The following is a 19,250-nucleotide window of genomic DNA, read 5'->3' on the forward strand; positions in this document are numbered from 1 at the left end:
ACATTCTGGATTGTCTGAATCTTTACTTGAGTTTTTGTCCACTAGTGGGACCTGAAGGGTATCTCACACGGGATGAACAGTCGCCATCACTGAGTTGACCTTTATTTTTTCTCTTCTGCACAAATGTCTCTTGGCTGTTCAGTTACACAGCTATATAGGTACATGTGTGCGTAAAGAAGAATCAGTTCTTAAGTGGCATGTTGCATTGCATTGCATTGCTGCCCTTCACGCTTGGGGAGTTCATCCATCATGCACAAGATAACTATTGCACAGAATATTGTATACAGATCTACCAGTCTCTCAGCTGGTATCTCAAATTTGCTGTGAATGTAGAAATAGCTCTCATTCATTTTTAAATACTATCTTCCATAGACAGATTCAATTTAGGATTATAGGACTGTTAATGAGGAATTATGGTATGTTTTTAGTCAAACTTGTAATATGCAAGTGGTACTATTTTGGTAATAATAATAATGATGATGATGTCTTGAATCATGCAAAAGCACTGCAGTGATATTATCTGAAAAATTCAACTTTTTTATTATAGCAGAAATTTAAAGTGCTAAGATCTGTATAAAACTGCATTATTTTATTACCTTTCGGTAAAAGGCTATTTCAGATTTTTTTTGTCTGCAGATAATTTATGATGTGGTAATGATCTCTTATGATTATAATACACAGTTTTAAAATTGCTACTGTATTTGATGATCACAATATGTGTATGGCTTTTTTCAAAATGATGTTATAAATTCTCATTCCCATGTAATGGGACACAGAAGAGTGTTAACTTATCAGTTGTTTTCTGTGATATTTAGAGCAATTTAAAAATATGCAGAGATCCAGAGAATTCACAGTAGATTTTCTATTTATCCAGTCTTCATTATGGACTTTAGCAAACACTTTTTACACAATAAAGATGAGCCAAGTGCAGCCCTTCTACAAGGATGACTTTAGCCAAGTGAATTTCTGTTGTGCTCTGTTTTGCTGTTCATCTATCTTCCTTCTTTATTTTTCTTTATATCTTGTGTCTTTCTCTTCTCTCACATGCTTTTCTTTTCCAGCATTAAATTTCCCCACAGTTTACTTTTTCTGTGACTCCATTTGGTTATCTTACTTCTTTTCAAGATTTATCCCCTTCATCCTGTCTTCAGCTATTTTCTTTTTTAGATACTGTCATTTTAGCTTCATAAAGATAGAATTAAAAAAAAATTACTGTAAACTTTCTGTCATTTTTCTAGTTTTGTGTCTAACTTGAAAACCCAGGCCAGGTGACTGGCCTGTAGTTCCCCTCTTCTTCCTCCTCTCCCTTTCTGAAGACAGGTGTGACATTTGCCTTTTTCCAGTCATGGTGAATAGCTTTTCTGCCTAGGCATCCAAAATAGTATGAATAAATTGATAAACCTCCAGCTGAAACATTGCTGAATCATCCGTCTATTCAAACACAGAGCAGCATGGCTGCATAACACTGCCTCACATTAAAACTGTAAGAAAGAGGTAAAAAAGAAAAGAGATGCAGGCAGCCCTAGTTAAAAGCAACTTTCTCCTCCCTTTTATCTACATTGGATAAAGGCAACATTATCCCAATCCCCCCCTAAACCTGTACAGATTAATTCATTTTCCATGCAAGTCTTAATTGTGCATCTTCCATCTCTCAGTCAATTTTTAAAATTAAACTCTGAAATAATATGATACTATTTGATGAGATCAAATATGAATGATGATTTAGCACTAACATAGCCAAGAAAGAACAGAAATTACTGAGAATTTCTGTAAGAGACAAAGTAGTGGTGTGGCTGTCAAGGAAGAAATGACAATTCCTTCCACTAGAGAGATTAAAGCCTCTTCCAATTTTGGACTTCAGCAGCTGTGGTTCTGTTTCTCAGCTATGCCAAAGAAAGAAGAAGGATTTTGTTAAGATGTTGGCCCATAAAGCTGGAAATCTGGTTTCTGGTTATGCTGTGGACCCTCTGCTTGGTCTTGAATAGCATTTATCTGACTATGAACTTCCTGTTTATAAAACATGGAAAATAATATATTTTCTCTAGGTTAATTTAAAATCCTAGTGCTTAGACACAGCACTTGTGAAGGGTATTTGAAGGACTCAGCCTTAAGAGCTTGGCAAAATTAAGCTAAAAAATCCACTTTGTATCAGCAGAGACAAGAATATTGTAGTTTCTCACAAATAACATTTTTTATATCATAAGAACTGGGGAGATGAAAACATAAATGTTGTCTTTTGGGAACAAAACAAGAGAAGTATAATACTCAGTTTTATGTTAGAAAGACACACTCAGTATTTATTTTATGTTAAAAGGATACACTGTAATTATTTTCATTTTTAGTGATTTGGACACCACTATCTATGTGAGGGTAGTGTGGGATGAGTGAGATGAACAAGGAAATGTATAGAATATTAGAAGAATGTAAGTCTGTCTCTGTTGAGGGAATAGCTGTAGAAAAATCGTGATTATTTGTTTCCAGATTTCAGTCATGGAAACAAAGTAGACATAGTATTTGCATTTGTAATAAAAGTGACTCGCCTGTGAACATGTTCTGTAGGTACCTATGTGTGTGGATGGATAAATAGTTACTAGAAAACAGCATCTGAAGAGGAGAAAGTATGTGCTGAATGACAGCATGTGAAAGTCCCTCAAGAGTGATAAATTGTTCCATCAAACCCACAAGAACTGGTAAACTGGGAACCCCTGAGCTGGCCGCATCCACATGAGGCCACCAGCACACACCAACATCAACCAGGCATTGGGTAACGGACTATGTCTGAGGGACAGTGGCCACGCTCTGCAGAGAGAGACCACAGGATTATACGTAGGTCGGATGAAACAAGGGACCCCCATACGACTTTCTGAATGCTGCCTGTGTGCCAGTGCAACTGTCTACTTGTGGGTGAACATCTGGGGTTGCCTTCTAGCTGTTCCTCCTACCACAGGCACAAGCATCTGGGCAAACTGTGTGAGGGAGCCGGTGAGTTATCATCTGAATAGTTATTCACCACTAATAAGAGCTTGCTTTTATTAATGATAGCAGCTTAATTAATAAAAGATGTTCTAAGAAATATTGGGCCTGATCTATGTACTCCTCATCTCTATTCCCTATCAGGGAAAAGGGAATTTACTACATATTCATAGAGAAATGATATGGTAAACCATCTGAGATGGTCCCAATTTTAAAATCTTCTAATCTGATTATTTAATCATTATAAAAATTAATAAGAGTTGTTTCGGGAAGTGTTCCTTCAGTTTTTTATTGCTAGTATATCAGGAAAACTCCCAGAACATCTAGTTAACAAGAAATTTAACAAGACTTAACAAGAATTTTAATCAAGATAAGCATGAATTTAATGTTTCAGGTTTGCTACATTATTGGTGAGACTACTAATATGACAAGAAGGTGAATAAGAGCAAAAGAGAACAGGATATACTGTTTTTCTTAGGCTAACAGAGACTACATCCATGTTAGCAGGCAGTTCAGTGCAAAACGACTTCTAGAGTCAAACAGTTGGTGCTGAGGATCCTGCATCCGCAGTACGTGCATTTTAGGGCGATTTACTCTGTAATAGTTCCAGGCTGGTGCACTTGGAGTACAATAGCTGTGCTTGAGAGGTGCAAGCTGCATAAACTTTTTCATTTAAGTTTATGCAGCTCATGTGCTCTGAGGTCACCCTGAGCTGTGAACGAGATTGAAGTGAATGGGGATGGCCAGGAGATTTGATTCGGAAGTGCATTTCTGATTGGACACATAACATTAGTGTAGACATGCCCAGTAGTAATTAAGAAATGAAGGATTAAATGGACTGAAGGGACACAGAACAAATCACTAATATAATAATTCCTCATACATTTTGTCAAGTATTTTGTGTTATTTTTTTATCAACTTATAGTAACATTATCTATCAGCATCTAATAAAGTATTAATTACACAAACCTGAGTGCAAGAGGAAAATACAAATGATCTGTATTTTGAAAGAATCCTTTGATCTTCAGTATGATTTTCTTCTGCTTTCAACAACCACATCAGTACTTTTATAACCTCTGCTCAAAAAATCATCATCAGCCCTTAAAAGATCATAGCACTCACAGGCAAAACATCCAGAAAATAAACAGAACAGTCTTAAATGTCTTCTGATCAGCAGTCATCTTAATCGAAGTGGATTGGACTGACTTCAAAATGAACTAGATGCTTTGAGACTTAGTAGGGGAAGTGTCATTTCTGTCATTTTTCTAGGCCTTTATGTCTTTTCTCTCACTCTCTCTCTCACATACACTTTCTCTTTTCCCCTGCAGTTTGTTTGAACCTGGAAGTTGTTAGGGTCTCCTGGAAAATTCCCCATAGTCTGTGTTTACTTTCCATAGAGAGCATAATGTGAGGCTGTTACCAGACGAGCTGTTTGTACTTTTACGCTTTTCCTTTTCAGAACTCTCACGCTGCTGTTTTTGATGGCATTTTCTGCGTTATCTTTGCCATGCAGTTGACTGAGTCGTACTGAGTAGCGAAGGCACATGACTCTCCATGTGAGCTTTGGGACTGTACATCTGAGCTGGGAATACTCACTTGGGTAAACTTCAATATAGCCACAGAAAAGCACAAACCTGAAGCTTCCATTTGATAGGAGTACGTTAGTGTTTTCAAAGCTTTTAATTTTGCATTTGTATAATGAATTTAAAGGAAGCAATGTGTGTAATGAATGTAATGAATTTAAGAGAAGCAAAGATAGCTGTTAAATGCCAGGTGTGTATGTAGCAGGAGGAGAGTATCTTTTATCTTTCTCCTTTCTCCTCTAACAGGGAGCAGGTCGTGTTCTCATTTCGGGAGCAGTCCCACGTGCCACCTGTGGCACAGCAGCCTGCAAGACCATCTGCATTCAGAGGAGCAGCAGAGAAGATGCAGGGCCGAGCAGTAGCCAGGGACTGCTTCATGGTTGGACCCTTTCAATTTTTTTTTTCAATATGCCCAGAAAACTGTTTTTAAATTTGTCAAACACCACTGAGCTGTAGAAAGTTGTCAGCACGACAGGAGGCCTGTCAAACATGTCCAAATGAGCTCTCCTGCCTATACAGTTTGCCACACTCTCTTAAATTTCTGCTCTTTCAATTAAAAAGAAAACAAAGTCCGGTACTTTGATCTGAGTTCATCCTAATATATGTAGGTTCACCTCTGTGCTCAACTGCACAACTGTGCAGACTGTTACCAAAGAACTCCAGGAAATGTCTGTAAATTAGATTCCCTGCACCATCTCCTGGGACGACTACAACTGTCAGCTCTCTGTCACCTAAATGCAAATAATGAAATGTAAGTGACAAACAGCAGCAAAATTGTGTGAGTCATTCTATTTATACATGTAATTACATCTAAAGGTCCAAGTGTCTTGAAATTAACAGAAAATTGCTTCTGTCAGGTGCTTAACAAGGTTTTCTTGGAAAGGGTCTACCTAGAGAAAGCTCTATGAAAGTAGCTATGTCAGCAAAGTATAAGCAGGTTGATGTTGTATGCCTAAATTCAAATGAGATAATGCCGCAATGCAAATGCACATATTGCTTCAACAGGCAAAGCTATACGAGCTGAGATGAAGAGTGACTGCCATATGATGCTTGTGTTTCCCTCCACTTCGGTTACCATAGCTTAAGTGAAAATTGACAAAGGAGGTGGAAAATATTGAGGCTACTTGGGATCTCCTGTCTTCCCCTTTCACTGAATCTCTCAGAAGGTCTTGGGGCTCTGAAAGTTTGGAATCAGGATGCACTACCTATTAACAATATATAAAGCACAATTAGCACACATATGCATTGCAGGCATGTAACTCATTCTTGGCTCCACACTTCAACAGAGTACTGTGCAAGGGAAAGGAAAGAGCTACATCATAAATACAAAATAATGCATTGATGCATTATTGAACAATTTAGTTCAGCAAGACTTGTAAGTATAGATTTGGAAAAAAAAGATTCTGTGAGTTATTCATCCAAATAAATTAATGGGGCTATGAGAGATGAAAAATAGCTGCAAATGGGTTGGTTTTTGTTTTCATTGAATAATTCGTAATTTTTTATTTAAAAGCTTGTAGGAGAGAGATTGTGTACTGGAGGAAGATCAACTCAAGTCTGTCAAGACCAGTGCTAAACCAGATCTAATAAGCTCAGCAGACACTGATTTATTTCTTGGCAGTTTTGCCCCCAAAGCTCTGCTCTCCAGTACCTGTATTATCCGTCCTCTTGTAGTCTCTGGCGTATCTGAGAGTTTGCCCCTCTTGTAGATAGCAGGATGTTGCCTGTAGGTTTTGGAGTCTGTGCAAAGGGAAATGAAATACAGTGGGACCCAGAGGCAAATGAGCAAAAGAGGAACAGGAGGAATGAAAAGACAGAAAGAATGATGTGGCAGCTCTAACATCGGACGTAAAAAAGATTATGTTGACCCTTCTATGTGAAAAAGTATACTACTGACTAATCCATGTTATGAGACTATGGACTCTTTCCAAAAGTCCTGAGTTTTACAGGGGCATTGCATTAGTGAGTTCAGTAGGATGATGTGTGCCGTCTTTTGGGTGTCCCTTACAGTACAGAGGTTTTACTAACATCCAAAGTGCTGTAAAGCCTGGCTAGTTGGCACTGTAATTCATAGTTCATCTTAGATATTCACTTGTGGAAGTCTAGTATTGGATGTTCTTGTTCATATAATGTTAATTTTTAATGCTTTCAAATAGCTGAAAGTGAGCCCGTGTAGTACTTTATTATGGCAGTTTATATAATAGATGTAATAGATATGTTGTGGAGCATGCTTTTAATGTCCATTATTGTACTTAGGAATATATGTGTAACGCTACAGATGTAATTTGTCATTTGTAGCACAGTGCTGCTACAAGAAGTACCTGAAGGACTGTGAAGACTATGGTTACCAATTATAGCTCTTACATTGTCTATGCTGAACAGATAACTCAGAAAATTCATTAGTAAAAAATAACACAGTGACAGGTTGTTGTATGAATATTGTATTGTTCTTGTTAACTAGATTTGATTTTAGCTAAGAAATCATCTAGCTGCTTAACTGTCTGTTTGGAAGGCGGATTGCTTCGGTGAGAGAGAAGGATGGTATGTGTTTCATTTAGGCAGCTAGATAGGGACTGGCTGACAAGACTTTCACATACCAGTAGATTGTCTGTGCAGGATCACCTACGTATTGATTGTTGTTTTACCTCCAGTTTAATCTTCAGTAGAAACAACTTTATTTATTGCATGAAATGAATATGGCTAATCTACCTATAAAAAATAATGCAGAGTTGCAGAAGACCACCAGCAAGGATTTGTTATCTCCTGTAATTAAAGGTGCATTTTGCACCCCGAGATTTCTGATGGTGAAGAATTAAAATTCCCCACTTTTATGCCTCTCACTCAAATGCCCTGGCTTGGCCCACAGAGATCACTTACCAGCGTTTTGAGTTGTTGTTGATGCCTTCTGATTTCTGATCTTCTTTTTCCAAAAGAGTGAGAGGTCACGTTTACCAATCTGTTGGTAGTCTCCGTTACACACTGGGTACCCTCATATTCATTTACTTTTATTCAATTTATTTTTGCCTTGCTGTGTTAGTGCAAGTTGTGTATATAATACTATATTAAAATGTAAACATTGGGAAAGAGCAGAATTACGGTTGAAGAATTAGTGAATTCCTTGATTCCTAGTATTATTTTAACAATAATAAACAATGCATTAGGGCAGGCATTTGTGTAGATTTTTTTGCTTAATCATCTCCAGAAAAGGTTTCTCTCCTCGTTTAGCAGCCTTCCCCACTGTCTGAGCTACTCATTGTTCTGAGGAATCACAGAAAAATGAATCAGTCAGTGCTTGTATTGGGGGATTACAGCAGGAGGTTTACAGTAGAAATAATCTCAGGAATGACAGAAAGACACACCTCTCAAGCCAAGAATGGTACTTAAAGAGGTCTTCGGTTCCGAATTAATCCAGGACCCATCTTGAACATACTTTGAAGCTCACCATTAGACTGCATCAGGCAGCCTGAGTGGCTGCACAGGGAGGATCAAGATCTTGAAGGCCTACTTCTTTCATTTCAGGCCCTTTACTTCACAGGCAGATAGATATCTGCAGCACTTGGCAGCCCCAGCAAAGCCAAGTTGTTACAAACTTGGACATCAGCATTTCACAATTACTGATGTCAAAAGCTTTCTGTCAAAGAAAAAATCGCTCCACATTTTTCTCTTCAATCAACAGCTACAGGAGTCCAGTAATACTCTGCAGGATAAGTGTAGGTGTTTAACACAGGCTGCCTGTAGGTGAAAGGTTTTTGCTTCAGCAAGTCATACTTTTAGATACACTGCAGAATTTTCTATCACATAGGAGTATTACAAACTCATAGGAGACCCTAAAGATACAATCACTTCTTCTACTGCCCTTTTGTTCCAGGGGACTCTGGATAGTGCTTACCCTAGAAGACATCGCTTTCAAATCAATAGTCTCTGTTTCAAGACCCCAACTGAATTCTTAGGGATTCTTGATCTTCTATTAAATTGTTGATCATGTGGGAATTGGCCAGATTGCCGATTGTGGATCCCTATTCCCTTGTGAATGGAACGCCAGAGTGCTGCCAGCCTTCCGGAAATCCTTCTCAACACCAGAAAAATACAGAAGTGAAAAATCAAGCACTTTAAAGTAGTCCAAATAATAACAATACCTGGAAGTGAGGGAGAAAGTCCAGAGAAGGGAAGACTTTCCTTTGGTTGAGGAGGATAGGATTAGAGACCTTCTAGGCAGGCTAGACATCCACAAATCCATGGGCCCAGATGGGATGCACCCACAGGTACTGAGGGAGCTGGTGGATGTTGTCACCAGGCCACTCTCCATCATCTTTGAAAGGTCATGGAGAACTGGAGAGGTACCTGAGGACTGGAAGAAAGCCAATGTCACTTCAGGCTTCAAAAAGGGCAAGAAGGAGGACCCAGGTGAGACCTGTCAGCCTCACCTCCATCCCTGGAAAGGTGATGGAACAGCTCATTCTGGATGTCATCTCCAGGCATATGGAGGGAAAGAAGGTGATCAGGAGTAGCCAGCATGGATTCAGCAAGGGGAAATCCTGCTTAAACAGTCTGAAAGCCTTCTCTGATGGAATGACTGGCTGCATAGATGAGGGGAGAGCAGTGGATGTTGTGCACCTTGACTTCAGCAAGGCTTTTGACACTGTCTCCCATAACATCCTCCAACATAAGCTCAGGAAGTGTGGGTTAGAAGAGTGGACAGTGAGGTGGCTTGAGAACTGGCTGAAAGGCAGAGCTCAGAGGGTCGTCATCGGTGGCATGGAGTCCAGTTGGAGGCCTATGGCTAGTGGTATCCCCCAGGGCTCAGTACTGGGTCCCATCCTGTTCAACTTCTTCATCAATGACCTGGATGAGGGGACAGACTGCCTCCTCAGCAAGTTTGCTGATGATACCAAGCTGGGAGGAGTGGCTGACACACCTGAGGGCTGTGCCTCCATCCAGAGAGACCTGGACAGGCTGGAGAGCTGGGCGGAGAGGAACCTCCTGAGGTTCAACAAGGGCAAGTGCAGAGTCCTGCACCTAGGGAAAAATAACTCTAGGCACCAGGACAAGCTGGGCACTGACCTTCTGCAGAGTAGCTCTGCAGGGAAGGACCTGGGAGTGCTGGTGGATGACAAATCGACCATGAGCCAGCAATGTGCCCTTGTGGCCAAGAAGGCCAATGGTCTCCTGTGTTGCATTAGGAGGAGTGTTGTCAGCAGGTCGAGGGAGGTGATCCTGCCCCTCTACTCAGCCCTGGGGAGGCCTCATCTCGAGTACTGTGTCCAGTTCTGGGCTCCCCAGTACAAGAGGGCTGGAGCACCCGCCCTGTGAGGAATGGCTGCAAGAGCTGGGCCTCTTCAGCCTGGGGAAGAGAAGACTGAGGGGGGATCTTACCAATGTGTACAAGTATCTGAAAGGAAGGTGTCAAGGGGACAGGACAAACTCTTTTTAGTTGTTCCGTGTGACAGGACAAGAGGCAATGGGCAGAAATTGAAGCACAGGAAGTTCTGCCTGAACGTGAGGGGGAATTTCCTCTCTGTGAGAGTGACGGAGCCCTGGGACAGGTTGCCCAGAAAGGTTGTGGAGTCTCCATCTCTGGAGATCTTCAAGGCCTGCCGGATGCAACCCTGTCTAACATGCTCTAGGTGACCGTGCTGAGCAGGGAGTTTGGACTAGATGATCTCCAGAGGTCCCTTCCAACCTTACTGATTCTATGATTCTATGATTCTAATTTGTGTACATACAGTTTCATATATATGAAAAAAATCATAAATATAACTTCCCATGTTGCAACTTAGCCATGAAAGGTTTTCCACTCTGTTGGCCAGTTAAAGAGCTGCAATGACCTTGAACAGATAGTAAATCTGGGATCCAGCTGTTAGACCAGATCCTCATCTCTGGTATTATTGTCGCTGTGGAGAACTGGAATCTTGGACAAATTATACACCCAACATATAAACAAGTTGTTTGCTCATTCTGAGGTGATACTGCCTCCCTTCCATCAAGAGGGGGTGCTGTCACTTGCTAGAAACTTGTTTCATACAGATGCATACATTGATTATTATACTTTACAGTAAAAGATCATGGCAAATATTACACTTCCCTGGTATCCTTGCAGACAGTAGGTAATTCGGAGGTAATAGGAGGTTTGGCACAAATTACATCTTACTCTATATTGAGGAATATCATGGCACAGAGATAACCCCTAAAAGTGGTTTTGTACTTACTGAGAATCTATCGTTTTATATGTCTGTATGTGTTGGTATAAATAAGATGGTTAAAAGTGTATATAAATAATTGTGCTCTGGTTACATAGCTCTGAGAGACAAATAAAACACCCGATGAGTAGCAAATATATGAGCATTTGTGGGGAATATGTGTTAAAAATATTCAGGCAATACAGGTGACAACAGCCAGACACATACGAAAAAAGTCACACAGATTTCTTTCTGATAAAGTTTTATTCTGTTAGTTACTGTATTCTTCTATTGCATATTCACACACAGAGTATCAAGTAATATATGCGCTTATTGCAAATATTATATTGTCCCACTGGTCACCACCTGGATAAGAAAATCGTTGCTGGGTTACTATAGAGAGGAGTCTCAGACATTGTTGTGTCCCCAATCTCTAGTGAAGGATTAGTTGATTCATTGATTAATGTTGCCTTTTTAATAGTAAGTTCTGCTTACAGATTGCAACGTGTGGTGATAAACAGCAGCTAGTTTAAAGTCTAACAAAATTGTTTAACAACACCTAAAATAGCAGAGAAGTGGTAATCAAAGCAAAGATTGCCTGCATAATTCAGTGGTGCATTTTGTGTTAGTTTCATCGCAGTGTATTGTTGTCTCAGATTGGGCAAAGTCAAACAATTTCAGTCACTTCTGTGCATACAGACATTTTCCCTTGCAGCTTCTCAGTAAATCCTCCAAAGCAGCACAGATCTTATAACAGTGTATGGGAGACATTGCAGATTACAAAAAGTTCAAATATTGACTCCTGGATTTTGCCCACTTCAAGGCTCGTGGAGAAAAGAGAATTCTCAGATACTTATTCCATCCATCAGCTGATCCCACATTTTAGCTGAGTCCTGTTTAGGTGTAATCCTCACCCCACTGAAATTAGCTGCAAGATTGCCTTTGACTTCAAAGCAGACAGAATAACACTCAATGTGTTCCTCAACAGGATAAATCTCCCTCAGTCCAGAGGGTATTAGTTCAAGATATTAACCCAAAAGAAGTGAGAGGGCCCTTCACTTCAGCCACGTCAGTAAGAGCTGTATTACACTTTCCCAGCCGATACTTTTTTTTAAGAATTTTAAGAATTTGATTCTGATTCAGTGCAACTTGCTTTTTAAAGTTCTGCACTGGAAAAGTATTAAACGCTATTTTGTTTCAATTGCTGAGGATTTGATTTCATACATATATTTATTTCTCTGTCTGTGGTGTTAATTTTCACAAAGCAAAGCGGGGAGAACACTCATTATTGTTGATCTGAGAGCCCTAAGCAGCCCAGGAATTATTAGCAGCATTCATGTGACCCCCCCCAAGCACATACACTCACATGTCTCTCAGGTAAGAGCTAGAATTCAACGACTGATTTCATAGTTAGCAGCTTACTCTGTACTTTCTAAAGTCTCCAATCTCCTGAAGCCGAGAAATCTAGATAGTTCTTATAAAGTAACTGTCTTGTTTTGACAAATACATTACGTTCACCCACATCTCTCAGTAGTCTTCTCTCTAAAATTGTTGACAAATATATACCCCTTAAAATGGACACTTGATAGGAACAAACTGAAACAATGATAAAAAAAAAACACAAGAATTCTTCTAAGATTTGTTGTACCTGGACTGGTTTTCTTACTTTTTGTTATCTGTTCCAGAGGCTTTATGTCATTTTCTCCTGGGACTTATATCCTTTAGAGTAGTTTAGCTAGTCTTCTGCTTCATAAACACTCAATGTACACATTTTCAAGGCGATCAACTCTTTCAGATGACAAGTGTATGGCAATCGTCAATGATGAGTTTAGGCAAATCACTAATAAGAGTAAATAAACCTGGGACTTAGTGGGATGACAGGCAGCTGAAGGATAACTGCACACACTTTCAGATATTTATCTATCCCTGGATGATTTAAGTTCCTGGACTAATATACATTATGATAGACAGATATTAGATTAATTTTTATTTTTGTGTTAACAATTCTGCATATTCTCTGATTCTCAAGATATTCATGCAGGTTTAGTTTATGTATCTAGCTAATGGCTAACCTTCCTTTTTTCTCTGGAGACAGAAAACCTGGATATTAAAAGGAATTAATAGCACATATTGGCTAATCTTGATGGGCAAACTTTTCAGGGTGAGTAGTCGAGTTTCTTGGGCCTTGGGGCCTGAAGGGTTTCTTCTGCCCTTGCTGAGAGGTACGAGGTACTGCAACTCCTTACACCCTGGTCCAGGCAGCGGCAAGGCTGAGCATATGCACAGTGTCTACGCACACACACACAGACACACATGCATGTCCTCCAGTAGCTTGATATGGACAGCCTTGCACCAAGCCCTCCGGCTTGGTGGCCCAGCTGTTGGCCTGGCCCTGAGCCCTGGAGCATGGTTGGGGTCCGACTGTGCTTGTCAGTGCTCGGCCCTGCCATCCCACCACTGGCTGCTCCCGCTCCTGCTCGTGGTGCTCACGTGCTTCCCAGTGGTTTCACCCCAGGGACAGCATGATCTGCTCATCCTTCTTGGGCAAGCTTTGGAGCAGTTGATTTGGTGTGCTCCATTTTCCCTGATTTCACTACTGGGGTTACTCCACCTATTCCTGTTCCTTGGCTCCCCATTGGTCTTTCCGTTTACTCAGGTTAGCTTTTAATCAGATAACCTAGCAATGTCAGTAGAAGAAAACACACACAACAGTGGATGATCTGTTACTTCCTATGCACCAAGCCACAAACTTGAAATGCTTCACGAAGGTCTAGTGGTGTTGCAGTGTGTAAGCAATAGCTATTTTATAAATAGCCTTGCTCTCCTGGTCCTAATCCTCACCAGCAGCTGCTGTCATTGACAAGGTTTATATTGCAGCAGTGGAGGTTCAGGTTAAGCATGACAGAAAACTTTCCAGCTGCAGGAACAGTGAAAAGGCAAAATAGGCTTCCGAAGGACTGGTAGAGTCTGCATCAGGAGAGACCCTCAAAAGCAGGCTAGACACACATATGTGAGAAATGGTCCTGCCTGGTGGTCAAGGAACAGACAAGTTTGAGTTCCTGCACAGCCTTGTGATTCTGTGATTAACAGTTGAGTCCACATAAATAAGAATTTGTTGTGTGAGTAATAGTTTGAAAGTTTGAACATGAGTCCAGCTAAGAAATCTGTGATGTATTTCTAAATAACCAGAAAGATCTAGATTATGGAGTTGACTGCAGGAATTGAAAATATATTTTAAAAATGAAAATATCTATTTCAATTATTTTGCTAATGGCACAGTGAGTTCTTTGTATGTCTTTGATTTTTTTGTTCTCCAAAAAGTGCAAAATTGAGTGCAACTGTATTTCTTGGAATATATTCTTGCTTTTATTCAAACAATGTTGCTGTAAAATACATCTAGAACTTTGAAAAACTTTTAAATGATTTCTCATTGCTTTTATAAAGCAGTGGGTTTAATAAAGTCAAGAATCAACTTCTGACTGGTTGTTAAAGTTTGCTGTCTCTATATATCAGAGCTGCAGGCTGTCAGACAGCGTAAGGCTGTCCAAGCTGACTCGTATAAGGGAGATCTGGAGCTCAAGAAATCTGGAAGTCTAGAAGTGCTGCTTAGATATAAACAAAACCAAAAACCCTATAGCTTTTCCAGAGCGCATCGGACAAGCTCAGCTAGAATATAACTTTAACAATCCCACTGAAATATTTAGGTGAGTGTTTCCATAGGAACCAAAGTTGGATTGCTTAAATAACATGCCTGAAAATCTACACTTCATATAGTTTATTTTATTTTGATTCTTATATACTCTGCCTATGGGGCAAAAGGGTAGATGGCAACTCTTAGAGAGCAATTAAAACAATAAGTGATCTCACTTTAAGTTCATTTAAACAGAAAAGGTATAATCATACACAGCAGATAAAAGCTGTTTACACATTCCTTATATCTTAACTGGATGGCAGTCGCAAGTGATCGACTGAATTTGGCCTTACTACATTAGAGCCATTCAGAAAGCTTCTTGGACATTTCCTTGGGCTTGTACAAGATGCTACCTAGCAAGTACAAAATACAGTCCTCCATCGTATTTGTACAGCTTGATTCAAGAGAAAGAAACAAAGCTTCTAATAAAAGCAGTTAAATTAACTGTCAGAAGAATCACAGCTTCAAAGGGACCTCTAATTCTGATTAGCTGTGACCTCCTGGGCCAGGGGAGGCCTGGTGCAGCCCTGCTGATGTGGAGGGAGTGAAGTCAATGCATAGCAGGCTGTTGATCTCAGTTATTTGTGTGCGTATTTAGCATTTTAGAGGCCATTGCTGACAATCTAATCATACTTCTTATCTTCTTGGCATCTGCATTACCTCTGGGAAGTCATGCTGGTGAAACCTGTGCCATGGGTTTAGCTCAGAATTCGCCTCACTGATCAGAGTGTGACCTACAGTGCACGCAGGTACGCTGAAAAATTACACTGTCATATATTTCATTTTCTGAGTGTTTGGGTATTCTTTCAGTAACCCTTCCACAAATGATGCAATAGCCCTACAAAAGCTTGCAGTAAATCAGTTCTAACATATTGAAAAGTAGCTTAAGCTTAATACAGACCTCGTCATTCCTTTTCAGTTTTCAAATTGGGTGGTGGGTTAGGCTTTTCTGGAGCCCAGAACTAGCTAAACAAACTACAGTTGTTGTACACCAGTATCCACTATTCCTAACTACCGTAAAAAGTCATCTGGAGGTCTGGAGCAGGTGAGGGGCGATCATTCTCTCTCTCCCCCCACTGCAGGAGGCTGGAGCAGCCCCAGGGAGCCGCTGCTACGAGCTCTCTCTTCTCAGTTTTCCTAGGTGGTTTCTTATAGATAGAGTGCTTCTTAATGGGAGATCATGGGGCATTAACAAAAACTCAAAATACTTGCATTTAAAGCAGTCCATCTTTTTTTAAGAACTTAAAGATGCATTTTTCTCTGTCTTTCAAAAGGAAACTATACTGAAGGAGAATGTATTATTATTGTTATTATTTATACTTAGTATAATCATTTTAAGTGGAACTGATGCATTCAGAGGAAGAATTCTCTAATGGCAATTCAGCCTTTCATGCAATTATCCTTGTGTCTCATGGGTTATGGGGCCGTTTGACACAATGAGACGGATTCCAGTATACGCATGCTGGTGCAACTAAATATTGTTGGTGAAGAGCCCCTATCGTTTGGGCCACATAACTAAAAATCATTAACAATCTTTACTCCCAGAAGCTTTCAATGTGTAGTGTCAGTCTTCAATGTATGCATTATAAGTGCACTGACTGCACAGAGTCAAGGTAAAAACACTTTGTGTATCAAAATTACCTTAAGGATGATCCTTCTTTTAGTCATTTAGAATCTAGGAGAACAATTATATTCCCTTCCTAACAAGCTGAAAGGGAAAAGAAGGTAGAAAAGTTAAGAGACAAATGCCTAATCTGGCAGCTCAGAAGATGAGCAGGAAAATATTACTGGTAATTCTTATTAAGGATTCTGCAAATTTACACAAGAAAATTTGAAATGTTTCATAATTATGCTAAAAGTGTCATCATGTTCTTGGTTTTCTAGAGGGACATTGGGGAAAAAGATCTTTAAATATATTTCTGAATCATACTATAGTTTAGTTTCCTTTTAGGTCAGGAAAGCATTATGTGTTTTAACAGAAAATCCTTCTAACTGTGACTCCTGTCAAAGTGACCACTTTGATAAGGAGTATGAAGAGGAAGAAAGAACACTTGCCTGTTTCATCAGTGGGCATAACAGGTCAGGGTGTTCCTCTATCTTGCTCCTCTCTGTAATATGGATAGAGATCTAACTAATCCTAACTAAAAGGTCATGTCTCTATTCAATAAGTCCACGAGACAGCTGCTGCTCTGAGTGTATATTGGATGCACAGCTCTGTGTCATAATAACTTTTCTTCTCTGCAGCTCCACTATTTACACAAGACCACTGTAGACAGCCCATGTAGAGAGCTCTTTCAAGAGCTGTACGTATGAAAGAGAGAGAAAAAAAGCCCAAAATACATAGACATGCCACATTTAAATTATTTCATTTTAAAGAATTAATGAAAGACGTCTATAGCATTCATTGATTTTCTCCTCTGTTGGGGAGGAGCAAGGGTGTATGAGTGCTATAGTTACCTGTAACAGGTGCTAGATGCGGGACTCCAGCCAAAACATAATATTCCTATGAGCCAAGATGAACTTATTCTTCCTATTTGTTGAAAATTCTAGAAATGCCTTCCGAAAGATGGCAGCTGTCCCTGCTGTTACTCCCACTGCAAAATTCCCAGCAGGTGAATCTGTATTTTTCCAGAGCTGAGGAAAGGAAGTAATATTTGTCCCTCAAGGCCAAGAGAAGGAAAGTACATATGTGCTGGCCAGTCTCTGCCTTGTGCTGCTATTCTTATGGTGCTGGCATCACTTATTTCAGAACGAATGGCCAATATTTGGAAAAAAAATCCATATGAATTAGTTTTCAATGTCGTATTTATGAGGCTGTAAAATTCACTAGAGCTGCCAGGAAAATTTGTTTAGTATTTTGGTTTTTGTGTCCATCATAGTCTTTTTTCATGTCCCATTAACCTTGTCAGAAAAAGTGCCTTTAATAGGATTTTCCTGATGCTATGATATTCTTATTCCGTTTACTGTTTAAGATAGTATTACCTCAGTCAGCAACCTATCAAGCTGATTGTTACCACATTGTTTTTCCTTTGTCTTCTTTAAATATGTATTGCTTAAAATATTGGTTTTATTCTGTGACCTCTTGGATATGGCTTATCTCTTTTGGCTAGTTGTTTTATGTCATGTATACTGCTACAGACTGGGTTTTGAGATCTACCACAATATACATAGTATTGACCTGAATAATGACTCATTTGTGCGACAAAACTTCAGTTACTCCCTTTATTCACTTTCTCTCACCATAAGATCGTGTTGATTTATCAAAAGAGACAACTTAACAAGAAGGGATGTGACCTTCTTCTGATCAGCTCACCTCTTCTTCCTTCTTCCTTCACTGCTGCTCTCACCCTCTCTCTGCCTTACAGACAGTTTTTCTCCACTTTCTCCAGTGCCCCTATTCCTTCCCCCATGTTTTGATTTTCTCTTTAATTCTTGCTACTGTAGTTCTTGCAACAGACTCCAGCATCTTCAAAAAGCCTAGAAAACAAGAAAAAGAAAACAGGACCAAAACTCCTGATCCTGCCCTATTTTCATCCAAAATGCCGTTGAAAAGATATTTTACTTGCCTCTTACTTGCTCTGTGCATCTCTCTATCTTTCCACATGCTCCTCTTTCTCTACTGCAACAACCATATGCTTGGGTTTTTTTCTTTTTGAGACCTTGGATGTGAGTCCCCTTTACTTCATCCATTGGATACAGGCTTCCTTCCATTCTGCTGCTCACATCCGGGAGGAAGATCTCACTGAACACATCTGTGCTACCGCCTCATTGCCATCTTAATTCTTTGCCTGGTCCCCTGCCACTCCACTCCCCATTTTTCTAACCACTGGGCTAGTCATTTGTTGATAATTGCTGACATGTCGACCCATGTGGATTACCTTGTCCTTTCTAGTGCTCCTCCACCAGCTTTTATTCCCTTGCTGTCTGTGGTCTTGTCCGGATGATTGATCTGCATAACATGATGCAGCCAGAAGCTCTCCGAGCAAGCTGTCCGTGAGCTAGCTTAGGTATGAGATAACGGTCCATGTTCTCCCTCACCTAATGAATTTTAAAAACCTGACAAAGAAGTTATATTAGGCACGGTAGTGCTATCCGCGCATGGAGCTGGGCCGTTCACAGTACTTGAATTAACCAGCTTAGTGTTATCTGGGATACACCTACAAGGCAAAGCACTGTACCAAGTTCACCACCCTTTCGGGTGCTGGCCAGGCTTTTGGGGCCCAACATTATAAACTATCATAGTCACAAAAAAACACAATAATTACACATATCTTTGGTCAAAGTGGAATATTATTATTTTTAAGGTGTAATTTATGTATTTTAATTGATAGCTCAATTATTTTAATTTTTCTCAGCATACTTTTTTCTGTCAAGGAGACTTTTTAAATCATGCTGAGGGGTTTTAGAAAAGACATCTTATTTGAAATAATTTGTGATTATTTCTTAAAATTTCAACTAAATTTTCTATCTGGGGATGGGAATCTACATGCCTTTGAAGAAAAATAAAAAATAAAATCTTAATTGGAAGTCTCTGCCCCAAAGAGCTTATTATTTTTACATTAAGGAGTAAGAGTCTACCACCTCTTTTCCTTGAGAGGTCTTCTTTGATTAAGAGAAGAAAAACCTCTCTCCATTAGTGTCTGAGCTCAAAAGCAAAGGGAAGTGGCTGTTTTATCTCTGTTACCATGGTAGTTTTGCCTCAGACCTCTTCCAGTCCGGTATAACTAATGTGGATACTGCCATTGTAATATATTTTGGTCTTACCTGAGTAAATGTCAGCAACACAGTTGCTTCTCCGTAATGCCATGAGATTTCTATTGTTCTTTA

This window comes from Rhea pennata, chromosome 2 (assembly GCF_028389875.1).
Source record: "Rhea pennata isolate bPtePen1 chromosome 2, bPtePen1.pri, whole genome shotgun sequence".
Classification (NCBI taxonomy): Eukaryota; Metazoa; Chordata; class Aves; order Rheiformes; family Rheidae; genus Rhea; species Rhea pennata.